This window comes from Ostrinia furnacalis, unplaced genomic scaffold (genome assembly GCF_004193835.3).
Source record: "Ostrinia furnacalis isolate ACB-3 unplaced genomic scaffold, ASM419383v2 OfSCF4045, whole genome shotgun sequence".
NCBI classification, from domain to species: domain Eukaryota; kingdom Metazoa; phylum Arthropoda; class Insecta; order Lepidoptera; family Crambidae; genus Ostrinia; species Ostrinia furnacalis.
Window position 1 is genome coordinate 57,364 of NW_021134284.1, and position 25,083 is coordinate 82,446.

A 25,083-nucleotide genomic window follows, 5' to 3' on the forward strand; every position below is an offset into this window, starting at 1 on the left:
TTATCTATCATCATCATCATTTCAGCCATAGGACGTCCACTGCTGAACATAGGCCTCCCCCAATGCTTTCCATGTTGATCGATTGGCAGTGGTCTGCGTCCAGCGCTTCCCTGCTACCTTTACGATGTCGTCGGTCCACCTTGTAGGTGGACGTTCCACGCTGCGTTTTCCGGTACGCGGCCTCCATTCCAGAACCTTTCTGCCCCATCGGCCGTCAGTTCTGCGTACTATGTGCCCTGCCCATTGCCACTTCAGCTTACTAATCCGTCGGGCTATGTTAGCGACTTTGGTTCGTTTACGGATCTCCTCATTTCTGATTCGATCTCGCAAAGAAACACCAAGCATAGCCCTCTCCATAGCACGCTGTGCAACTTTGAGCTTCTGTATAAGGCCTATAGTGAGAGGCCACGTTTCCGAGCCATAAGTTATCACTGGTAACACACATTGGTTATACACTCTAGTCTTCAGGCATTGAGGTAATTTGGACGAAAAGATGTTGCGTAGTTTCCCGAACGCTGCCCAGCCGAGTTGGATTCGACGATTGACCTCCTTCTCGAAATTGGACCTACCTAGCTGGATCGTTTGTCCGAGGTAGACATACTTGTCGACAATCTCGAGAATTGAGCTCCCAACTGAAACTGGGTAGGGCGTAACATGGACATTCGACATAAGCTTCGTTTTGTCCATGTTCATCCTCAGGCCTACCTGTTGGGAAACTCGATTAAGGTCTTCGAGCATTGTGCCAAGATCTTCCAACGATTCTGCCATGACCACAATATCGTCGGCAAACCGAAGGTGAGTGATGTACTCGCCATTAATGTTTATGCCGAATCCTTTCCATTCCAGGAGTTTGAAAGCGTCTTCCAATGCAGCGGTGAACAGTTTCGGAGATATAACATCTCCCTGCCTAACGCCTCGCTGCAGTGGAATCGCCCTCGTGCTCTGCTCCTGTACTCGGACCGACATGGTGGCGTTTTTGTACAAGCACTTCAGCACCTCGATATACCGATAGTCAATACGGCACCGCTGGAGAGATTGTAACACTGCCCAAGTCTCAATCGAATCGAAGGCCTTCTCATAGTCCACGAACGCCAAGCATAGTGGCAAGTTATACTCCTCAGTCTTCTGTATAACCTGCCGCAGCGTATGGATGTGGTCTATGGTACTATAACCTTTTCGGAATCCGGCTTGTTCGGGAGGCTGGAAGTCATCGAACCTACGCGCGAGACGGTTCGTGATGACTCTCGAAAACAGTTTGTAGACATGACTCAGAAGCGAGATGGGTCTGTAATTCTTCAGCAAGGTCTTATCACCTTTCTTGAAGAAGAGCACCACCACGCTTCTGTTCCATGCCTCTGGCGTAGTTCCCTGGAGTAGGACGGAGTTAAAGAGTCTCTGAAGGACTTTCAGTATCGGTGTTCCACCCGCATTCAGAAGCTCCGATGTTATTCCGTCATCACCCGGTGCCTTGTTGTTCTTTAGCTGTTTGAGAGCCATCCTCTTACGACACGCCTCCTGTTGGCGGTGGAGAATTGTATTCTTTACGGCCGTCCCCACACGGCATCTATGAAAATAAGACAAAATATATGTTTTATAAACACTTAAGAGTCATTTACAGTAGTAAAGTTTGAAAAAAATATTGCTGTGAAGTACAGAATCACTTTCGTGGCATCAAAAAATTCAAAACGTTAAAGCTTCCAAACGAGACTCACCATTTGACTGATTTACTGAGAATACAATCTTCACATCAAGCGCTACAATTTTTGTTTACAAAAAGTTGAAATAAGTTAGAAATAAAATTCGCCACGAAGGTGACGATGAGAACCGTGGCGATGAGAAATAGCCACAAATTAGATATTGACGTAAGTACTGTACCTCTAGTAGGAAAAACTTTCGAGTTCGTTTCGTTGCGTATTCAAAGTGTCATCGAAAAATTTTGTATGAAAAATTAAACAGCGCCCCCTAGGGCGGCTATAATATAGGGGGCGCTGTTTAATTTTTCATACAAAATTTTTCGATGACACTTTGAATACGCAACGAAACGAACTCGAAAGTTTTTCCTACTAGAGGTACTGATCGAGTGTTTACGAAAAACAAACGCGTGAAATGTTTATTTTGAAACTGATCCTTTCTCGATAGCAAGCATGCAAGTTGCCATTTCATGAAATGCTCTGAAATAAATAAAGTTAAGACCTAGCTTCGCTTTACTAAAAAAGCAGAATTTTTTTTTTGAACCATTGTTGTCCAAAAATACGATCTCAAAATTACCTCTGTCTGTATAAATAAATAAAAATAACACATTAAGTACGTTTGTAAGCGCCCTGACCTAAAATGCCTAAAAATTATTTATCTATGCCTCTGTATTATAAATATTTCACCTGAGCCATAAAAACGGCACGAATTCTCTCCTAAAAATTTGTAGCAAGCGTGAGAGATGCTTTTTTCGTGTTTTCAAAAATAATTACTTCGGCAAAACTTGTTAGTTATTTCTTTCCAAGAGAAAATGTTTGTAACAGTTTCTCGAGCTGGTAAATTTTTTAATTAAATTTTTAATTATTTACCACGTCCAGTTTAAATCATGATGAAAAATATAATGTGAACTACCGGCACCGTTCTACATACATAACTGCGTCTGTACAATTAACATTTTTGGAAAAACGTTTTCCGCGAGTGCATGATGATTTATCATTTTAATTTATTTTATTATTTGATATAGCTATTTTTTTTTAAAGAAAGAAGAATAATTTATTTAGTACCTACGCAGTAAAAACTAATACTGTAATTCGTAGTAAAGGTATTTGAAACTACAAGCTCAGGTTTTAAAAGGTACATTTTCTTCTAAACCGCATGTCTTAAGTAGATCACTGCAGAAATTCCTCATTTTGAGATTGCCTTTTATTAAATTCCAACTCAGCCGTGTATTTAAAATTACATATCAAAAATGCAAGTCTAAGGTGGCATTTACTTTCACGGAGTTTCAGGAATTTTAAATACTAAAATGAATATTTAAATCAACCATAGTCTTCAAAAATTACTTTTCACAATGGTAAACCAAACAAAAACCCGGAAGGGTCTAATCCTTCGTTTCGAAAAGGAAAACCACGTGGCTCAGAACGGGCGTCCGTCCATTTGTACAATGAGTAAGAGGTGTTTCAATAAAAATTTAATTAGCTCATGCGTATGCGTGAACACGATCGGGGCCTTCTGTAATGTACTGTTTGAATTGAAAACTCTGTCCATGCGGGGGAGAGGGGAGAGGGGGAAGATAAAGGAATAATAGAAAAGTGTTCGTCCTTGGTCAATGATTAATTCCACAACACGGACGGACGGCTCTCCTCACTTTCATTTGTTTGTCCTGCTGGCATCGCCTAATGAACTGCCATGGCCAGAGGAGAAGTTTAATTCGATTTGCTGGTGGACGTGCGACCAAATCAACAATATTATCTAAGTATTATATTTTGCTGAAGCTGTTTCCTTGTAATATCCGTTAACTTAAATTACGTGTTTAAAACTATGAGCTTCTATAATAATGGTCTCGTAATCTACATTAAAAAACTCGTAAAGAAAATTTAAATTGACTACGTAGCCTAATTGGTGAAAATAAAATATTTTATTTTCTTCATTTACTTAGTTCGTAAGTGACTTGTTCAATTGATATTTTATAGATAGGTACTCGATGTCTAATATAACCGAAATTCTACCACCTAATCGCTTCAATTTTGGCGGCGAGAATGCTTATTTTTGGGATGAATCGTTTAAATGTATCACTCCTAAATAAATAGGACACCTAAATTATTCCAGTCAAATATCTATAAAGCCAAATGTTATAAGAAGTAATTTCAAAAATGGAAAGTCCAACAAAACCGTTGCCAGAAAGAGCTCGCATCTCGTTTACCGTTTTCATGATAATTTTCAGTGAAGTCGTTCTTTATGGTAACTTTTTATTTTTACAGTTTTAATATCATGCGGAACGAAGGCCTGAATGGGGCTGGCTGCATTGCTCGTAAACCTACAACTGGTGTATTACTGTTTGATGTATCAACCCGGTTTCAATTCAGACATTATAAACAGAGAGACTTAATTTTTTATTCGTAGCACTGTACATTTTATTAGTCTAAAGAAAAAATACGTAGCCATTTTAATTGTTCATATTCTTTCTGATTTAAGCTATTAGATAACGCTAAACGATACGACGAACTGAGTTGAATATCTTACGATTAAATGGACCTTTGGAACACTGGCCAAAACCCCCAAAATTAATTCAGCTTCTATGCTTACGAAACAATTCTAAGTGGCTGTTAGTGCTGTTACACATTCATATTTTATTTAAAAAACATAGTTCCAATTATGAAAAAATAATTGACACGTAAGTGGTATAAGCTTAAATATTAAAGCAGCTTCATCAATTAAGTATGTAACGTAGTTTTCATCCCCAGAATAATTTGTACCAACTTTCACACAATTACTAAATCAGTCCTCGCCAAGAAAGATAACCTGCGTCGAAGATAGTAACATCTGCTTAAAAAGATTTCATTCATCGTGCTATTCGCGATAGACAGACAGGCTGAATGAAGTGAACTGACAGCAGCCTCCCCAGTGACACCATCCCACGATTTTATTGCACTCCAGCTAAAAGCGGGACGTTCCAGCGGTTTATAGGGCGAGGCGAAAAGTCGCTGGATGCATCTTTTATCTCAGTTGTTGGATAGCTTTTAAATTTTCCTATAGAAACTGGTTCAGCGTTGTTGAATAGTAGAAATATCGTGTTTTGCCGCCTTTGTTTTGTCGCTTGTTACTCCGGTGAATAAGTAAGAAACTTCTCCTCGAGGGCTTATGAATCTTACGTGAAAATATTTTTGAGTATTGCCCCTTTAAATTATGTAATAAACTCCATAAACAAAGGATACTAAATATCTACTCATAATTTCTTAATCAGATACTGATATTTTCACACACTAACGCAACTACATGGTAGCATAATCTAAGAAAAGATAACAATAGAAGTAGTGGATGTTTGAGAGAGTCCAACTCGCACTAACTAGACCAATTTTTATGATATTTTCCTACATAACCAATAACACCCCGACACAGTTAAAAAAAAAACAAAAGAAACTAGCCGATAGTCTATACATATAAAATCCACCCTATAAATCGTCCCCTCCGATCAATGTGGTGACAAAGGCAGATTTGAATTTTTGAAAACGCTGCGTACCCGGCGGTGCGTAGTTGACACTTCAGTCTAAAACAACGCCGCCGACAGTTTGACGGGTATTGACGCATATCGCCGCTTGGGCTGGGGCGGTGACGTCTGACGTTTCAATTTACCAAGTGATGTGATATGTTTTTGCCAATTTCATACCTACTCAAGTTAGGCACTTCTCGGAAAATCTCCGCGGGGAAAACTTGGAAAGTGAGATGTTGTTATCTGTGATGAATTTGCTACAAATGAAGGATACGTGAACTCTGTTAGCAAAGCAATTTCTGAATTGATAATAGTCAAGATTCTCAATGCTGAAGAAATTATAAATTATAATTGATTTTGGATTACTCCTGCGCAATTTTCACTGCAAAATCACTTTTCAATTATTATTATATCGCGTTAGAATAATCATGGCATGAAATGAACGTTCATTGTACGTATTCAGCGCGGTTCTAATTAATAATGGAACATTATAGGGAGTGTAAAAGCGTGTTTAATTAAATTTGTCTACGTCGCATGTTTGAAAGGAGGCGATTAACATCTTGAAAGCGTGCGGTGCGAAGACGCCGAGGAGTAATCTATGTGTGAGTTGCTCAGTTCACATGGCAAAAGGTAACGAAAGTCTGTATCTAACTTTATACAGGGGGCCTAGTGTGAGTTTACGTCAAACGCATTCGATGTCGACCGCGTAAAAAAGTGACATTAAATGTATGACGGATTGTACAGCGCCCCTAGCGGAAACGTTCAAGAATTAAAATTTTCATACATTTTTTAACGCGCTCACTAGTGAGGACGTTTGACGTAATAAACTCACACTCAGCCCACAGAAGCCACTTACAGTTTTTCTTTATAATTATGTAATAAGTAAAGTCCAAGAAAACTCTACATTTTAGTTTTAATCTATCCGAATCACAATAAATGTACTTGGCTGGCAGTTTAACAAATGACGAATATCGAGGGACGTCATTTTATAAATCACTCTCTCAGACCGCGATCGCTTCTTGTTTTAGCAATCCTTAGACCGCGATCGCTTTTTGTTCCTGCAATCTCCCGCTTCCACATCTGACTGTAACAATCACGCACAATGTGTTTGCCTTACATCTGTCACGGGAAAGCCGTCTCGTGGTCCTTTTGCACGAGATACCATCACTACGATCCGTTACTGCAATCCTGACGTTCACATACATCACGGCGATTTGCCCGAATGCTCAGGCAATCTCGGATAACAGCTGGACTTTTTTAAGTTTTTCCACTAAGTTAATCTTGAAAAAGCGGGGAATTCAGAAAATTACTGAACATTAATTTATTCTACACGTGTTCTTATAAAATATGTATATTCATTTTCATATGTTCCTGGTCTGTGGGTGTATTTATTACGTCCTTACCGTAAAATACCAATTTTCCTGTTTAAATTATCAAGCTTAAAAATCTTTGATATTTTCCTCCAATTTACTGAATAAAAACGATATTCTAAAATTATTACGTTATTAGATTTACGCAGTACTTATTGAACCAATACTGTAGATACCCATTAAAATCTTAATAGCCTTGCACTCATGTAAATAAACACTTCGACTGTTACACTGCGATAACATCTGCTTTCGAACGTGCCCTCGAATAAGGAGGAAGCGACTAATCGAGCGTAGAAGGGTATTCCGAAAAAACAAAGCATTTCGCCTTTGGCGCGCATCCGAAGGGAAAATAAACTCGCCCCAAGACACTTTGCTCTCGTCTTGCTTTCCTTACAAATGAACTGAAGCCCGTGAATTACGCTGAAACGTTCGGCTGCAGGATTAGATAGCTGCGGAATCGTTGGAACCATGTTTTGTTGAATTGTTCTTAAGAATATTCATTGTGCTTAGGTTACGGTGACCTTGGTCATTTATTTTTTTCTTTACAAAATTCTCAAAAATGAAATAAGAAGAGAGTACCTACCATGTTAGTCAATAACAAATAATGTGGGTGTGTTAGATTTGCAGCCTCTCCCAAACAGTTAAATAAAAGACATTAATACCGGCTTCCTATAAAATACGCAAAACAGTTATTTTTCTTTTTATCTACATAACTTATAAACTTCAACTTTAGATAACTTATCTTATAGGAATCTCTATTATTCGTCTGATTTACACTAAGCCTAAAATAATACAGAGACTTTGAAAAGCCTACAAAAAATAAATAACTATTGCTCCTTATTGTATTAGGCTTATCTACAAAAGTGATACATTGAAAAAATAAGTATCAAGTTATGTTAATATAATGGCCCCTGAAATATTATTCTATACCGCGCAAGTTTTATGAATACAACAATAAATATATTACGAATCCTGGTAGTAAAGTTACTGTAACGGAAAAGTTTGTGAGAGCGTATTTTTGAAGGTTAAAGAAAAGAGTTGTCTTTGCAGCTTTGTCCTAAGTTTCGTGGAAAATATACAAAGTTTTAGTTCGAGCGAAGTTGAGTATTAGTCCAGAATTCCCGATTTGAAATATTTTGTGTTTCGTTTGTACTTTCAGAATACGCCGCTACATCTAGATCTCATTTTGTGGATTGAGGAAAACTCTTTGACTATAAACCTGCTCGAAGTATTTCGTCAATGGCCATACGAGAAACCTAAATGAAAATGTTTTCGTTTCGATGTTAACGTGGGTTTTAGTTGAACATTCCATCCATAGATTGTACTTATAAAGGTTATTTTTGAGAGATTACAGTTTCCCTTTTCACGAAATTGCTGGAATATTTCACCAATAATTGCTGATATCATTAGCGCAGAAATTTATATTTCAGAAGCTTCGTCGAAAATGACCCGTAAATGGCGTCCAACGGAAAAACGATTGTTGATAGCTTTTGACGACGAACAATGAAGCGTTTGATAGGTTCTCCAAACACTTGAATGGCCTCATTTTAACGAAAATAAATTCTTATTCTTGTTCGCAATATCAACAAATAAAAGTTGAGATCTTTTGAAATATAAGCTTTAAAAGCCATCTTGTGACTCAATTTATGGAGGGTCCTGGAGGTCTTTTTTCCGATGAAGTTTGCAACACCATAGTTGAAAATCATAAAATATAAGTACCTACCTAGCTAACTTAGGTAAGCCAAAAAACAAAAAATGACAAGATTCAATTTAAATTGGTTGGCATTTTCCTCGATTGAGCTCCCAAAAGGTAGACATCAAAACATCACCGGCCAAACAAACCACTTCGTAATTCAAAAGACACAGAGAGCGGCACACAGGGCTCCCGTATCGGCGCGTCTGCCGGCGAGCAATTTACATCGGCTCCCCTCAATCCGAGCCTGCACGTGGGTGGAAAGCGAATTTTTTTCTCTTTATTGTTCTTTAATTGCTCTGATTGGTTCGACGGGACGGAATAAAGCCGCGTCGTACGGATTTGTAGGCCCGCTCGCGTTCAAACGTTAGCAGTCTCTAATTTGGACTGATTGTGAGCGGCTACTACATTTTTCTTTTTCCTCTCGCAGCGCGATTCTTTTTTGTTTACGTACTTTTCGGAATAAGTACCGGGGTACTTCCCTCCTGCCTAATTTACAAAAGTGAAGTATGATGGGAAATGTGGTGGGCTTCAATGACTTTGATAAGTATTATACTTTTTTATTCGTTTTGCTTATCCGCCGAATAAGCATATGATTCCTTAAATTCCCGTGAGTTTAGGTAAACACAAAGGGATAATTAAAAAGTTCTATTCTCTTGATATCCTACTCGTTTTTGAAATTGAAAATTCTGCGTGAAGAGGTAAATTTATCCTGTTTTAATTTTTAATGAATAGAAAGTACCTGTTTAAGTGTTTAGACGTGGAAAACGATTCTTCTTCATGTTGTGCCATGTCGGGGAGTAATTTATTAGAGTGCCGAGCGTTCCAAAAATCGATTAATTACAAGGATTCCCTCTTTCTCTCATTGCATAGACTGCCAATGTCACTCAACACTCGTCGATTGGGACAATTAATCTTGCGCGACGCCTCCGGGATTGGCAACGATGTGGGCACGGAGATACTTGCGAAAAACAATGTAAACCGCAAACACTATTAAGAAAGCAACGAAGGGTATTGGAAAGATAAATCTATCCAATTTGCACGAATTATACGGAAAAGTGCTTGTATAGCTCAGTGGCGGTAGAGCTTTAATGGCGATCACAAAAGTAAGCAAACTCCGCAAGGGACGTTAGTGAATGGGTTTCATTCTGACCATCTTTGTCTATCACGTGCGAACGTAAAAATTGGTACCGACTATCATTATTTTATATCGCTAAGTCTAGGCCGAGGTCTTACGCGGTTTAAATAGTGAAATTGGTAGTTAGCTTAGTTACTACACATCCACCCTGACACAGCCCAAATCATTTCAGTGATATAATTTTGATTTACAATTTAATTGGTTAGAGAAAAAGATAACTAAGTATTTTTAAATTAGGTAATAAAAGTAGTTGGCAACTAATCACACCAAGACTCAGCGTATCTCCTAGCTAGACACTTTAGGAGTAATGAATCGAGCTATTCCTTTAAGAGCGCTAATCCTATCGTTTTTCAGAGCTGACTTATGTAACAATTCGACTATCTAGAACTTAGAATCTCCAGGTAGAATTCGTAACAGACTAATAGTCAGTAAGTGCTTTGAACCATACCTAATTTAGTTAGTTTTCTATTCATGCGATGTGTGCTATGCAAACTTCTTTAGAGCACCTCGAAATTGGACTGACAGTATTTATTCTTTTGCCCGTATTCACAAAAATTACTATGAGGGCACAGTGCACGTGGACGCACATGGTGCATAGAGCTCTATGACACTGTGCGTTCGATTTGCTGCTTCACTTAAGCAAGCATCGTTTGTGAATACGGGCGTTAGACATGATGTAGGTAAGTATTTTTTATAGCAGCAAACGATTTTGGATTCGGAAAATGCAATGTTCCTAACAAGCTTTCCTATGTTACAAATAAAGAATTTGAAATGTGGAAAATAGTCGTCTTTCAACGTAATAAAAGTGTAAACATTTAGTGCCCAAAATACCTACCCAGTAAATAAATTATACTTGAATTATTATGTTTCAAAAAACCAAACAATCTTTTAAATTAATTTACCAGTGATTTATTCAAAAACTCGTTATACTTAACTGTTTAACTTAAATTATGTCGTCATACTGCCTGCATATTTTGCCACTAAAGATACCAACGTTGAAACTGGCTGCGGAAAATTTCAGGGTCCATTTACCAAATCCGTGCTCTGGACAGAGATTAACGTACCCACTGTTTCATTAATAAATGTCTATTTCATCAAATATACGAACAAATTCTCGTAGCGCATTCATTTACAAACAATGGAGCTTTCCCTTGCAGTATTTATCAGGTTTAGATACTAAATTCTACGTGCAAGCACACCATAAAATACGTTTGTTGGAAAATAGTACTTAGGTAGGTACAAATAGGTTACCTATTATAACTGCATAGAATTTTTGTCCAATATTTTTCTTTATTTTCTTTGAAAATTTAGTCACGTCCAAAACCTTTGAAACTTTATCTAATATCTAGAAAGTATACATAAGTTACCTCAGTTGTTAAGTTATAAATCCCAACTAATATTATAAATGCGAAAGTAACTCTGTCTGTCTGTCTGTCTGTTACGCTTTCCCGCTTAAACCTCGGAACCGATTTTGATGAAATTTGGCATAGAGATAGTTTGAGTCCCGGGAAAGAACATAGGATAGTTTTTATTCCAGTTTTTGAAAATGGGACGCGCGCGATAAAGTTTTTCTGTGACAGACAAAATTACACGCGGGCGAAGCCGCGGGCGGAAAGCTAGTCAGTTAATGAAATATTCTGTCTAGATATTTAGTGAACAATTATTTCGTTCACAGACTGCGATTTATGGCGCTGCTGAAAGTATTTTTTTTACATTAATTACATCTTAATGTAATAAGGGCTATCGTTTTAGCGCTCACCAGTTAGCGCCACTGTAGAGTAAGGTCCTGTCACTTGCTAGTAGCGAAGACAGTGGCACCAACATGTGAGCGCTAAAGTGGTACGAGGACTATCGCATTTGCACTCATCAAGATGGCGCCACTGTAGAGTAAGGTCCTGTCAATCGCCAGGGGTTCCAACTGTTAAGTATAAAAACGATAGCCCTCATTAAGACATTGAATTTAATGGTGAGTTCAAATTACATTTCAACTAAAATCTGCATTATTTATTTGGCTCTATAATTCAACATATTTTTATTGACTCATTATATTCAGCAAAATACACCCACAAAAAACATCATTCAAACAAAATTCTCAAATAACGAATAATTATTTTGCGGCTAGTTCATTAAAGCCACATCACATCTGTCTGTTCAAAGCCAAACGAAAGCAATTAAATGAAAAACCGCGGATATGAAAATGAAAAACGTTTATTTCAGGTGGATACTGGCACTTATGACGGTAAAAAATAAAATTATGAGACAGGGTAAAAATAACATAACACAAATAATAAAAAAAGAAAAGAAAATTTTAAATAGCGCTGTAGATTTCAAATATGAAAAATAGAGAGTAAAAAAACAGTTGAAAGAATATTAGGCAATTTTGAACTCGGATTTGGTCATCATTACGGTCACTGGATAGCAATTAAGTTGGTTCTGAATCAGTGGGACCTAATTGAGTTTCGACATCGGTAATTCTCGCTTTGATAAAAGTCCGATTTAATATCGAGGGGTCGCGTCGCTGCTGTTTGCTTTCAGAGCAAATATCAGGAGCAATGTGGATATTTTAGGCCTTCTGACGGTTGAGGATAACGAGGGATTACGGCATTGATAACGTTCGTCAACGTGCGGATGTAATTGCAGGTTCTACCTTTATTTACTACTGAGACTGATAATATTAATGTGGGAATATTTAAGTTACCTACCTCTCGTTCCCTCCACTGCAACTCCTGTGTAGCCAGGATCTACAGCTTTACCGCCATAAAAACCCAACCAATGAAGGTCAAGTTTGTCCCGGGGGAAAGTTAAACTGTCATTGGACCCGCAACGAAATTAACCAGAAGAACATAGGAGGAGTACGAATTAAGGTTCGACTTCCCTCCATTGCAAAGCGGATGACAGGTAACGATAAACAAAGGTTTAATAACTTCGAAATCGATTATATGAGCAGCGTAAATTTAATATACTATTTAATTGACATTCAACTTACACAATATCCTTAGGTTCAAAAGAAAAAGCTAATTAGGATCAAAAAGATTGAGTTTTGACTTTCTTGCTAATAACTCACTTAACACAAGTTTACTAAGACGAATGTTGCTTTAGATAATATGTATAAACCTCAATGCACTGATTGTAATGAAACCGAGTGGCCATCTAATTGAAGGGACGCGCCATTAACAAAGGGACGTTTAGCGGTAATAGAGCCACTCGAACAAAATCACGCCTGATAAAATTCTCGCCCCGAGTACGACGCGGAATATAAGTACGTAGAGTCGTACACATTTGAGGAAAAAGAAGAAAACGATTTCTTTGTTCGGCTGATTCGTTTGTCTTTTGAATTTTCGCCGACTTGGGTATCCCTTGATCATTAAGTGCGCTTGTTAGTCGGCATTTTCCGTTGCGAAAACCTTTGTACCGTTTACTGTAACCTAGACATAACTACACGTACACGTAAGCGGTGACGGTATTTTTAATCGGGAGTTACCCCCATTCTTTTGTCGTTAACCGCATAGGGACGACGATTCTTAATTAACTCGAATTTTTTCACGGCCAGGAAATATGGTTTCGCAAAGCACTCCACGTCACGCCCTTGCGTCGTCTAACGCCATTTTAAGACTTTTCATGAATTTTAACAATAAAAAAGGTGACGCGTTGGTAAGAATATGAATCGAAACATTTTTTATATAACCAACCAGAGTCCCAATAGGTCCTACCAATCACACTAATGTTATAAAGGCGATCAGGTATATTTATTGTAAAATCATCGTCATCATCTTCCAAAGGACAACTGCTGAAGGTATTGGAAGCGACCCGCTGATTTTAATGGGAAGAAAATAATCATAATTAATATTTCATACCTACATAAGGCAGACGAACTATATGTATTTTCTTGAAAGCGAAAATAAGTATCATAATTTCTTTGGAAATAATTATACCTAGGTACTAATCAACTGCCTGTTCAGAAAATCAACAACATTGACATAGCGTTTCGAACTTCTACGAAATAATAATTTGATAGAAATAACAAAAGCCTATCGTACATGTACCTACATAATTAAAATTAACGATACCACCGCAACCGTGATACTTTCCTGTAAAATGTATAATCAAGAATCATTCAAATGTAATTCCCAAGAATGATTTTATTTATCATTTATAGTTAATTACTATATTATTAACAATTACCGAGCGGATTGGATTAGCTTATTATATACCCATAGTTGAACCTATTAGTTTAGTTATAATCTTACCAAGAATTTCTAATGGTTTACCAACTGAATTCATAAAAGTGACAGTATTAATTTAGTTTTAATTTATTTAATCATAAACTCAACAGCCATTTTACAATTTACATGGTTAAACAACGTTAAATTAGTGATACTTATTAAGCCAATTACAGAGTTTCATTAGAGATACTATTGGTAAGTACTTGAGTGTTGAAAGTGCTTCTTTCATAACTGCTTATCACTTTCACAGACTTAGGCTGAGTTGCACCATCTTGCTTTAACTTTGACAATCGTCAAACATCTGTCAAACTACGGCGGTTATCGTTACAGTAACGTCTAAAGTTAGGTGGTGCAACTCGGCCTTTATATACTACTGCTGTTACTACAACTATTTATGTTGAAAATAAATTTTATCCTAACTAATATTATAAATGCGAAAGTAACTCTGTCTGTCTGTCTGTCTGTCTGTCTGTCTGTCTGTCTGTCTGTCTGTCTGTTACGCTTTCCCGCTTAAACCTCGCAACCGATTTTGATGAAATTTGGCATAGAGATAGTTTGAGTCCCGGGAAAGAACATAGGATAGTTTTTATCCCGGTTTTTGAAACAGGGACGCGCGCGATAAAGTTTTTCTGTGACAGACAAAATTCCACGCGGGCGAAGCCGCGGGCGGAAAGCTAGTAATTAATAATCATGGCACTTTACAAAGCTAATTATATGAGATACGACATTCACAAACGATGCTTGTTTAAATCGAACGCACAGCATTGAATAGAGCTCTGTGATTGGTTCGTGTTTCACCCTGTGCGTCCACGGGCACTGTGAGAACTCATAGTAATGTTTGTGAATACGGGCGTTATTTACACTTATGTTGAAGGTAATAACTAATAATTATTATGATGTTCGCTACCTTACTACCGCAGTTGTTTTGATTAGCCGTCCTAATTCCCAAAACATTGGTCACTAATATACCAACCGACACAGAAAATAAGGATTCCACCTGAAGAGGCCGCAAATAAATTGGGGCGTCTTAATATTGTGCGTCCATCGGAAATGGGGGATTAGGGCAATTTGTCGAGGATTGTCTGCTCATAAGGTGCTTATAGATATGTCCGGTTTGTCGATGGACACGTGAAATCGATACCCGTATGATTCAAACATTGCTCATCTTGCAAACTCGTTTTTTTTTTGTTAGTTATTCTATTTTTGCAATGGAAGCTAGTGGAGTGCTCCAATTGCAGTGCGGTGATTTGATTTATGCTTTTAACTGATTCGAAGCTATAGCCTGACCAGGAACATAAAAACCCTCGCCATGTTGCGGAAAATTAATGGTACTAATTTCTTTTAATGGCAACAGTAACTGAAAACTTCATTGACATGTCACCTTGCATGTCAGTATATTGCTGTCAAAGTGTAAACAAACTTTATTTTAAATGTGCGCAATTGATTTTGTGAATTAAATTGCTAAAATCTTTATATAGTCGTGAAAGAAAAGTGGTTCACAATGTGTTAAAGTATTTGTCGAAGAGAAATACTAAGGGTTCGGACAATATTTTCATTGAATAATGTTTCCGACAAAGGTTGTCAAATTGACTGACATGTTTATCGTATAGTACAGTCAACTATGGAAATTAGCTGTTAGTCCAGTCAATGAATGCCCTAACGACGGTGTAGAGAGAAATCCGTGGAACACAATTTCTGACCTCGGGACTTTATTTAGCCTCGTTAGGTGGTGAACATAGCAAAAGTCCCCGCCCTTAGCCCTTGAGCCGGCGGGGAGAGGGGGGTTTAAAGGTACCACTTTTCGGTTTTTCGCTTAATCCTCGGAAACTATGCGTCCTAGTGACATGGCTACTATGAACCAAAAAAAGCTTATTCAATTTGCTACAGGTGAGACCGTCAAGTTTTTCTATATCTTGTATAGTTTTTGCGGCATCTGCTCTAGAAGGTCTGTAAAATTGGAAATTTTATTGTTGTCTTACATGTTCCTTTCAGGAGAAAATCGACTAAATCAACATTGAGCAAACACTATAGACACGCGGGAGCATGTTAAGCCTAGTTCCATGGAGGGGACTGCACCGTGCGTATATTTAGACGAACCAATTAGAGCCACTTTTGACTCCTCATCATTCAAAAACTACTGTGCATTAACACTTCAAATTTGGCTCATGTATTGAGACTTGCAAGATATACATCAGCTTCAAATTTCATAAATATACCTCAAACGGTTATTTAGGTATTGACGTTCAAAAATCGATATTTAGAGCACTAAAATCTATCTATCACATGTGAAATGTTAAAATTTACTGGTTTTTTATTTGTTCCTTTGTATTTACATAACTACCTTTCTGGATGCCAAATTGAATTTGAGCAATTTTATATTTTTTGTTTATTTAGAAAGAGCGAGTCTGCCCACAGAGAGCGAGATAGTGATACTTAGTTTGTGCTTCAAGTAGGTATTCGGAGTGTGGCCTCCATTTTTATCTGTAGCTTCATGTTAGCAGATACCGGTTATGAATTTTAATTAAAAAATTAACTTGTGCTGTTCCAAATTCTAATAGCGTTTTTTTGTATGCAGTAACATGCGAACGAACTTCTCAATGCGCAGTCTCAGGGTAGATGGCTCAAGTCAAGGAGCTAGCTAGATCCATAGAGTATAGTAACTAAATGACTAGAATCCAAAGCCACTAATGAAAATTTTAAAAAGTCTCAATGAGACATGTGGTTTGTTTCAACTACCTATTTTAAAGTTTTGTGTCACTTTGTAAGTATTGAATTTTATGGAATTGGGAAAGAAGTACCGAGCTTGAAGCGTTCATGAGCAGACATTGTAGTTGAATATTCAAGTTCAGAATTTGATTATTGATAAATAATAATAAAATCCTACTTGCTCGATTGATGGTTTCATTTAATTTATTTAAACCAGTTTACCTATAATATAATACGTTTTTGTTAATTTATGAAAATATTAAATAAGCCTATAATCCTGAATCCTGACCTGATACATAAAGTTAGCCTATTAATTTAATACAGGTACGACTGTACCCAGTGTTGCACTATCAAATGCAATTGAAGCGCCTCTATGCCAGGGTTTTTATGTTCCTGGTCAGGCTATACTAACTATATCGGTACATCAAGCTAAAGTGAGAAGGATCTTATTTAGATGTAATTATGCGCTTAAAACAAAAAAAAATATAATGTTTATTGTCAACTGTATCCAGCAGAAATACCTACATATATTACCTACACAACTTTTACGGCTTTTTAAACTATTTATGAAATCTTGATTTCATGACATCATTAACTTCATGCTTTATCACTAAAATAAGTGTGTTTTAAAGAATTAATAGTACCGATGAAAAACTAGTCTACATAAGACATAAGATAATAGGAATTGTACATTTGAGACACATAATTGACATAGAAGTTCGTTTAGTAAAGCAAACACTATGTAACTCACACAACTTTCTCGACCAATTCAACTCGGAAAAAATCTTATTTAAGTAGGTACTCTTCCCTACAATATACCACTTTTATCAGTGTGCAGAAATACAAATCGCTTTTTGTATTACTTACAAAGTAGGCGACAAATAAAGAAAAACAATAGAGAAGATAGTTATTGGGTAATGTACTGTAAGTTGTTTATTAGGTTTTATTGTCTCATTTTATTAACCACAATAAATATTCACATAAAAGTTTTCCCACTGACCACCACAAAATACTTATAAGTTTTTATATGGAAACTATTCTCTTACTTATACTTCCATAACTAATAATAAGTTGAGCATAACCGGAACATGAAAATTATATTTCTTTGCAAAAAGTAAGACAAAAGAAAACATTTCGCTTAAACTTCCCTAATAATGGTCCTCCTCGGAAACTTTACAATATTTTGTATAGTAAGATCGTTTTACTAAATGTTGACACAGCAAAGTAGAACCTAGTAGAAATACGAAAAGACACTTGAATAAGAAAATACAATTAAGACTGAAAAATCTAGACATATTTTATTATCAAAGGTGTTCGTAAGAGAAGTCACACCAATTTATTTTGTAAAAATATTTATTTTTCCTTTAGACAATCAAAACTTACTATTCGAACATAAATGTATTTTTGGTTAGTGGTTATATTAGATCTACAACAACGCAGACTGTTCAACCCTGTAAAAGCTGACGAGTCCATATTTGCGATCCCCGCCCCATATCCCAGCGCCGCGGCTGCAAAGCAAACCTTATCTTTGTTCTGCAATCCCGGAGTCCAGCGGGTCAAAATGATATTAAGTAATAAATTCGGGAAGGCAAGCGCTCTAAACGCTTTCAAATTACCGGGCAGCGTAATGGGCAAACTTAATATTCACGAAGGGGTCCGTAGGCAGCGCTCCACATTTTAGCTGTCTGCAAATTGTTTTTGTTTTAAACCACTTAATCCAAGACACGTGCTGTGGACACGTTTTCAAGATGCAGTCAGGAGTCTACCAAAAACTTCATAATCAACTAACTCGGTGGTTTTAAGGACCCATATACACCTCCCATAAAATTTCCTCTGATCATTTAATTTGTGTAATTATGTCCCCAAACCAAGATTATAACTTTGAAATCATACAGCGACTCATTTACAGATGAAAGAGATTATTATTATTGGGGGGATTGACGATTATAACAAGTCTTTGGTACTTCTATCTATTTTGTTGTGGAAATCCTTGAGGAAGCCTTTGTCCAGCTTCAGACATTATTTAGTTAAAACGAACTGAGTTCGTTTGTTTTCTGCTTAGCAAATGCTAATAAAATGTTACTTGCATGATAAAACTAGGGACTCGCCCCGGCTTTGCACGGTTGCAATAGAATTTCTCGGCCTTTCTCGTCTATAATATGCATGCATGTTTTATATTAAACCTTCCTCTTGAATCACCCTATCTATTAAAAAAAAACACATCAAAATCCGTTGCGCAGTTTTAAAGATACATAGGGACAGACAGACAGGAAAGCGACTTTGTTTTATAATATGTAGTGATATTGCTCTATATTCTCTTTAAATACAGAGAACGTGATACAGACTGTGAACACTTTGAATAACCTTTCTCGCTAAGCTGGGTTTAGCACACAGTGACTACACTTTAGGTTCTGCTAAGTTTTTCGACTGGTCTACATATAATTTATAAGTAATAGCGACCGACAGCCCTTCCTATAATAAGGTCAGTTGTAGGACCAAGTTGTTAATAAACTTTGGACATTACTCGGTTTTGCCCGTTACTTGCCGATTGAGTGAACTTGGTTCGAATCAGCTCCCTTTAACTTGAATAACTTACTGTAGATATAAAGGGAAATACTGGATTTGAGGTGGGGACTTTAAGTATTGAAATTACTATAGGTAATAACATCTGCGTGGTATGAGTGAATATTAAGTTTTTTGGAATAAATACCTACTCGTATTTATAAATTTTATTTACATACATTATTATTCTAGCCAACATGGAAGTAGTTTTTCAGTTAACTGACTGGTAAATAGAAATCAATATGAGGTAACTATCGAAATAAAACATAGGTACCAGATAGTTTTTCAGTTAACTGACTGGTAAATAGAAATCAATATGAGGTAACTATCGAAATAAAACATAGGTACCAGATTTCAAGTTACATAGGTAATATGCTATCAAATAATACTTCAGTTTCAGACACATTACACACATACGAGTTTAAATTACCCCTTCACGAAAATCACTGATATAGAAACAGAGTTATATGATAACAAGTGACCGAAAGATATATCACAAAACCATTATGTAAAGAAACATTTAAAAAGATAAAACAGATTAAAAAGTCATTAGAAAGCTTTTATCGTAGCGTTGAGCATCATTAGGAACGTTGTAAACAAATACCCTTGCGAAGCACGGATAACGAGATGAAAGGGTACCGCAATTAACATTGAAAATATTTCATATTGCCATAAGAGGCCCCAAAAATATTTGAATAAAGGAAAAAACGTACTCGTAATTGCGGAAAAAATGTACGCTACGGAACACCTTGCGTTCTTTTCAAGGCATTGATCTTATAAGTAGGTAGGTACTTGCGTGCGTTTACCTACCTACTTATAAAATAATTTTAAGATTCAAAAATAATCTTAATTAAATTTGATCTTTATCAAGTTAATCCTATCCTAATCTTTGAAATAAAAAAACTGTAAATTAAATTATTTCGATTTGAACAAAGAATAAAAGCTCGTAGCTACGAAACATTCGAACGCGAGTAACGTTCAAATAATGGCTTCGTTTTGCTACTAATAGAATGTATTATTTAAAATACATTAATGAATATAATAGTACCTTCATAAGGTCAGTAATATCAGGCTAAACAACAACAAACCTGTCTGTTATAAAAGTTCGATGACCTAATCAATAAAAAGCCGGCGGCAAGCAATCAAAACACAATAGCCGGGCTTGATCCCGTGCTACGGCTACGGCCGCTACGAATCGCTACAAGCATCAAACGAATGTTATTTCCATTGCATTCTTTTGTTATTCGTCCATGAGAACCATTCTCTTTCCAATCCTTCGTGTTTTGCATTATTTCCTTTTTTCGACTAACGAATCGAAAGTTTCATCTGCATTTCCGACGGCACTGATGGAAATTGCGCCAACCATAAGCTTTGAACGGTCAGACGGCATAATAATAAATGTTTTAACTTTTAACCCTCACGATTCATATTTTTGAATGTAAATCACATGTTAACAGACTTTTTCGGAGAATTTACCGAGTGTTTTATGATAAAGCAAGTTGAAATTCAAAAATATAATTAATTTAATGATTTTCTACGTAACAGATTAAATTTAATTCATGGTAATACTCGTACTTGTGCGTACAAACTTTTTTTAATACATGTGACGAACAATATTCGAAACATTAAATCGTTCATGTCAAGGCTAAAAATAATAAAGAATATTATAAAGCCCATTAATTAATACAAAGTAACACAATTACTGTATTGTCGCATCTCTTTCACAGCCCCTCTATATTGCTGTTATGATATATCGACAAGACAATATAAATCAAGCTCCGTGCCAAATTGGGTTGGTTTTCGTAAGTAGTACAGCGGGATCTTGGCTACACTGTCAATGCTTGGCTGGCAATCACGTCTTGTGTCTTAATGCAATATACGAGTATTTGTACTACTTATATGCAATGCAGCTGTTTTTGTATGAGAAACTTGGAAATATTGAATTTTCATTTATCTATGCTCTACATTTGCCTCTGAAAATATGCGTATAGAGTAATTTTATTACAATATCCAAACAAGCAATAAATTACACTATGTTCCAAAAAAAATATCAGTGTGCTTACCATGAGTTTACGTTACAAAGGTGTGCTCGCTAGCGACTGCGTCAAAAAATCTATAAAGATTTTGGTTCTTGAAAGTAGCCGCTAGGGGTACGCTGTACAATTAGTCATTCATTTAAAGTATTTTTTTTACTTAGTCGCTAGCGAGCACACCTAACGTAGACTCATGCCGCATGGCGCTGTTTTGGTGCGACTGAAACGTTTCAGTACTGAATACGTATTCAGTATTGTCTTTCGTACTTAGAAGTTGGCAATAGTTAAGAAGAACGAACTGGCAGGACTATTTGCACTTAAGATTATAATGAACGCCGTCATATCATTAACCCGGCGTGAGTCCTCACGCAGATTGCTTTTACACTGCTGTTTAATTTCGAGTTCACAATATTAATGTTAATTATTAATTACAACGCAAACAATTATCCCGCCCGCCTTAATTTGGAGACCACGAGGCGGCAGTCTCGAATTATTGCGCTAAATACGGGCCCCAATTTATCTTGAATCTCGTCAGGATCGGCGAAATTTAAATTAAAATGTAAATGTTGTAGGGTGGGACGCCTTCTCTAATTGCGATTCGCGCTCGTCCGTTGTCAAACTTGCCCTGTTTGGTCCGCTGCCCGCTCGCACGTCAGTTTCGACCGATTTTAATTTATGTCGGAGTTCACTAAAAATGTTAATCCTACGTTTCATCGGGCTCCGACTTTGTAACTTATTGTGCGAGTGTGCGTGAAGGGCAAATATAAGGCTCGGTGACACCATCTTACTTTAACTTTAACAAACGTTAACAATCTGTCAAACTGCATACAAAAAACACCGGCTAACGTTATAGTGACAGTTAAAGTTGGGTGGTCAACTCAGCCTAACTGATGCACACGATTGAATTCATTGATAAACAGCGCAACATTATTTTTGCAATATAACACATCGTTTAGGTACACATTTGATAACAATCATTGATTTCATTATAGACATCTGTGAAAGTAATAATCATCCTTTTAATTTTCCTTACTAAATCCTTCACACCGCCGTTAGAGCAAAATAATAATTTTCTCCGTAGAAGAAAATATAAGAAACTTTTCCAACGAGTTGTAGTAACGTAAGTTTTGCCTTATTTTCCTTTGTTTGATCTTGGTAAATGATTGCACGCAATACTGAGCCGCCCTACATCTCCTTTGCGAGGATTTGTGTTTGTTACTCAAACACGAGGTAGGAAAACATTCCAACGATCGGATAGATTAGCCCACTGGGTATTGGTAGTGGTAAGTATTGGATAATTCCACGCCTTAGTGGGTTGGGCGAACTTAAAACTTATAATATCCAACGAAAACCTTAATTCGTTAGTAACAACTCTACTTATTTTAACATCACACCTGTCCCCTATATTTCTGAACCGCAGATAAGTTGTGCCTCAACCATAAAGTAGGGTCACGTTAAAAGTGTTGAACTTCAATAACTAATCTAACATTGACTAATATCTACAATTACCTACATAGTAAGAGACTCTAATCCCAACTAATTAGCCGGTAAAGAGATCGACTTGAAACCGCAAATTGGCTCGCTCATTTAAAGTGCTGTTGTCAGAAATATTTTGAAGGTTGTCTGAAAAGTTTTCATTCATGATTGTAAAACTTAGATAGTCTGGATTTTCAGTTTACTCCAAGTTACAGATACATTTGAAATTCAAATATTATTTTTATTACTTAGTCGAACATTAGAACACAATATTTTCTCAACAATAAACGATACTTATTTATAATCATTTTAAAGGCGTTTAAACTCGAAGCACAATAAATAACATCCATGATCAAGTGAGAGTATTCTTCACCATGTGCTTAGGAATTTCAATTAAGCCCCTTTAATTTTGTGAGTGGAATTCTACATTAGGATTCCCTTTCGACAAAATTAAATATTTCAAGTTTAAAAGTCACAGCCCACTGATTGACCCCCATCTGTCAAATACTTACATAATAAGAAAAAAAAACAGTTTTGGCAATGTAATTTTTTGGTAATTACCTGAAACAGCAAAGCTTTTGGAAGCTTTTCTGTTTCAGGCACTTAGCGTTATTTGTCTTTAAGCTTCTGAAAGTCCCAATTTGATTTCGTCTTACAGTTAGTTGCAGTTAAAATTCCCTGTCAACTCGAGGCGGACCGATCCGAGCGGTAAATCTGCCTAATTGCTTCAGTCCACGGCTTTGTAACTGAAACTGGCAACAGTATTTAGGAAGTACACTCATAGCGCTAGCCGGACAAACTGTAACAATTTCAGTACGATGTCGAGAGCATACTTTGTTTTGTAAAAATCTCCTTTATTTATAGGTAGAGTCTTGCACATTGGATATGTAGTACTCGTACATATTTTCATTTGTTTTTCGCTCTTTTAAGGTTGTGGTTTTATAATACCTAGTATGTGCTAGCACATATTGAACTTAAGAGAAAAACTTCTGGATTTAAAATGTGTTTTGATCGCAGTCTGCTCAAGAATTTAGATGTGTTTAAAGTTGTTAGAATTAAATTATAAGAAGTTGATCTTACGTTGCAACAAAAATGTTGATTGTCGCTATTATTACGAGTATATTTAATTCATAGTTGTTTCATTAATAGTTTTATTTGTAAATCTTAACTAAAGGATTATTCAGTTGAAAATTTGACTAGATGTACTTATTTTAAAAAAATACTCACTTATTTCATTCATTCCAAATATCAAATGGGCATGTTTACCCATTCACGACCACTCGATGATTGTTTGAACTTACTTCACCACCACACCGGTACAAGATTACCGTAATCAAAGTCGCGTTTCATTCGTTTTTTCATAAATTATCGCACCCGCGTCACTGTTCAATGAACCAAATAAGCGGGCATGACGTTTCGCGCGTTTCGTATTAGGGCCGCGCGCGCGTCTACCCTCCCCGCCGGCAAAGTTCGCACTGCCGTGCTACCCCAACGCAACACATGATTCTGCAACAACCCTGGGGTAACTCGGTCGAGAGTGCAGAACCTTAGCACAGTGACACGAGCACGAGCCGCACATAATAGCAGTTCGTTAGCATAGCCAAGTGTGCGGTTTGCCTAAGTAAACAGCTGCCCTTCAATTTTTCTTTCCGCTCGATCGGAAAATCTCTTGCCACGCCATTTGCCAGTCAAATTGCAGGAAATAACAAAAATTTTCTACTGATTGTCGGCTAGCGGGATAAAGAAATTATGGACGGTGGATTTAACGTCCGACAGAATTTCCAATCGTTACGAATGTAAATTGTTTACGCTACTAAATGAAAAATAAGGTTGTTTTCAACCGACTTCAAAAAAGGAGGAGGTTCTCAATTCGACCCGTATGTTTTTTTTTTTTTTTTTTCTATGTTTGTTACGCGATAACTCCGCCAATTATGAACCGATTTGAACAAATCTTTTTTCGGCGTATAGGTAATACCTCAAGGGTGGTCCCATTTAAATTTAATAATAGAAAAAACAACCCCCAAGGGTGGAAAATTGGGGATGAACTTTTTTATACGCAATATCTCCGCCGATTATAAACCAATTTGAACGATTATTTTTTTGTTGAATAGGTATTATCAAAAGGGTGGTTTCATGCGAATTTGAAGAAAATATTTCACCCCCAAGGGTGGAAAATTGGGGATGAACTTTTTTATACGCAATATTTTTAATTTTTAGTTTTTTTTTGTGTTCACGCATTTGAAGTCGGTTTTATTTTTTTTAAAAGTTAATTATTATATGTGCTTTAGGTAGCGTGTCTTCACGATGTCGAAGCGCATCGTTTAAGCGTGTCATTTTGCATGAAGAAAGAAATGATATTTGCATAACTGTAAACATATAACCATAGTTAGTTTAAAATTGTGTTAGTCCTTTCCAGCAGAATCTCCATTACGAACCACTTCAACTTGAAACAGGGTGAATCCTGTTTCTGAACTAACCTAAAAGGGTTATGCCCACTTAGTATGGGACCTTTGGCCTGAGGTGGACAGACATTACAGCATGTAATTTGTTATTTATTAAATAGTCTATACCAGTAAGAAACAGAATATAAATATCATTTTGTAACCAAGTCCTTAAAAAAATTTTTTTTTGCTTAAAACTAGAAAGGTTAGAAGCAAAATAAAACACCATTTTTTTTATTATTATTATTTTAATCTGACT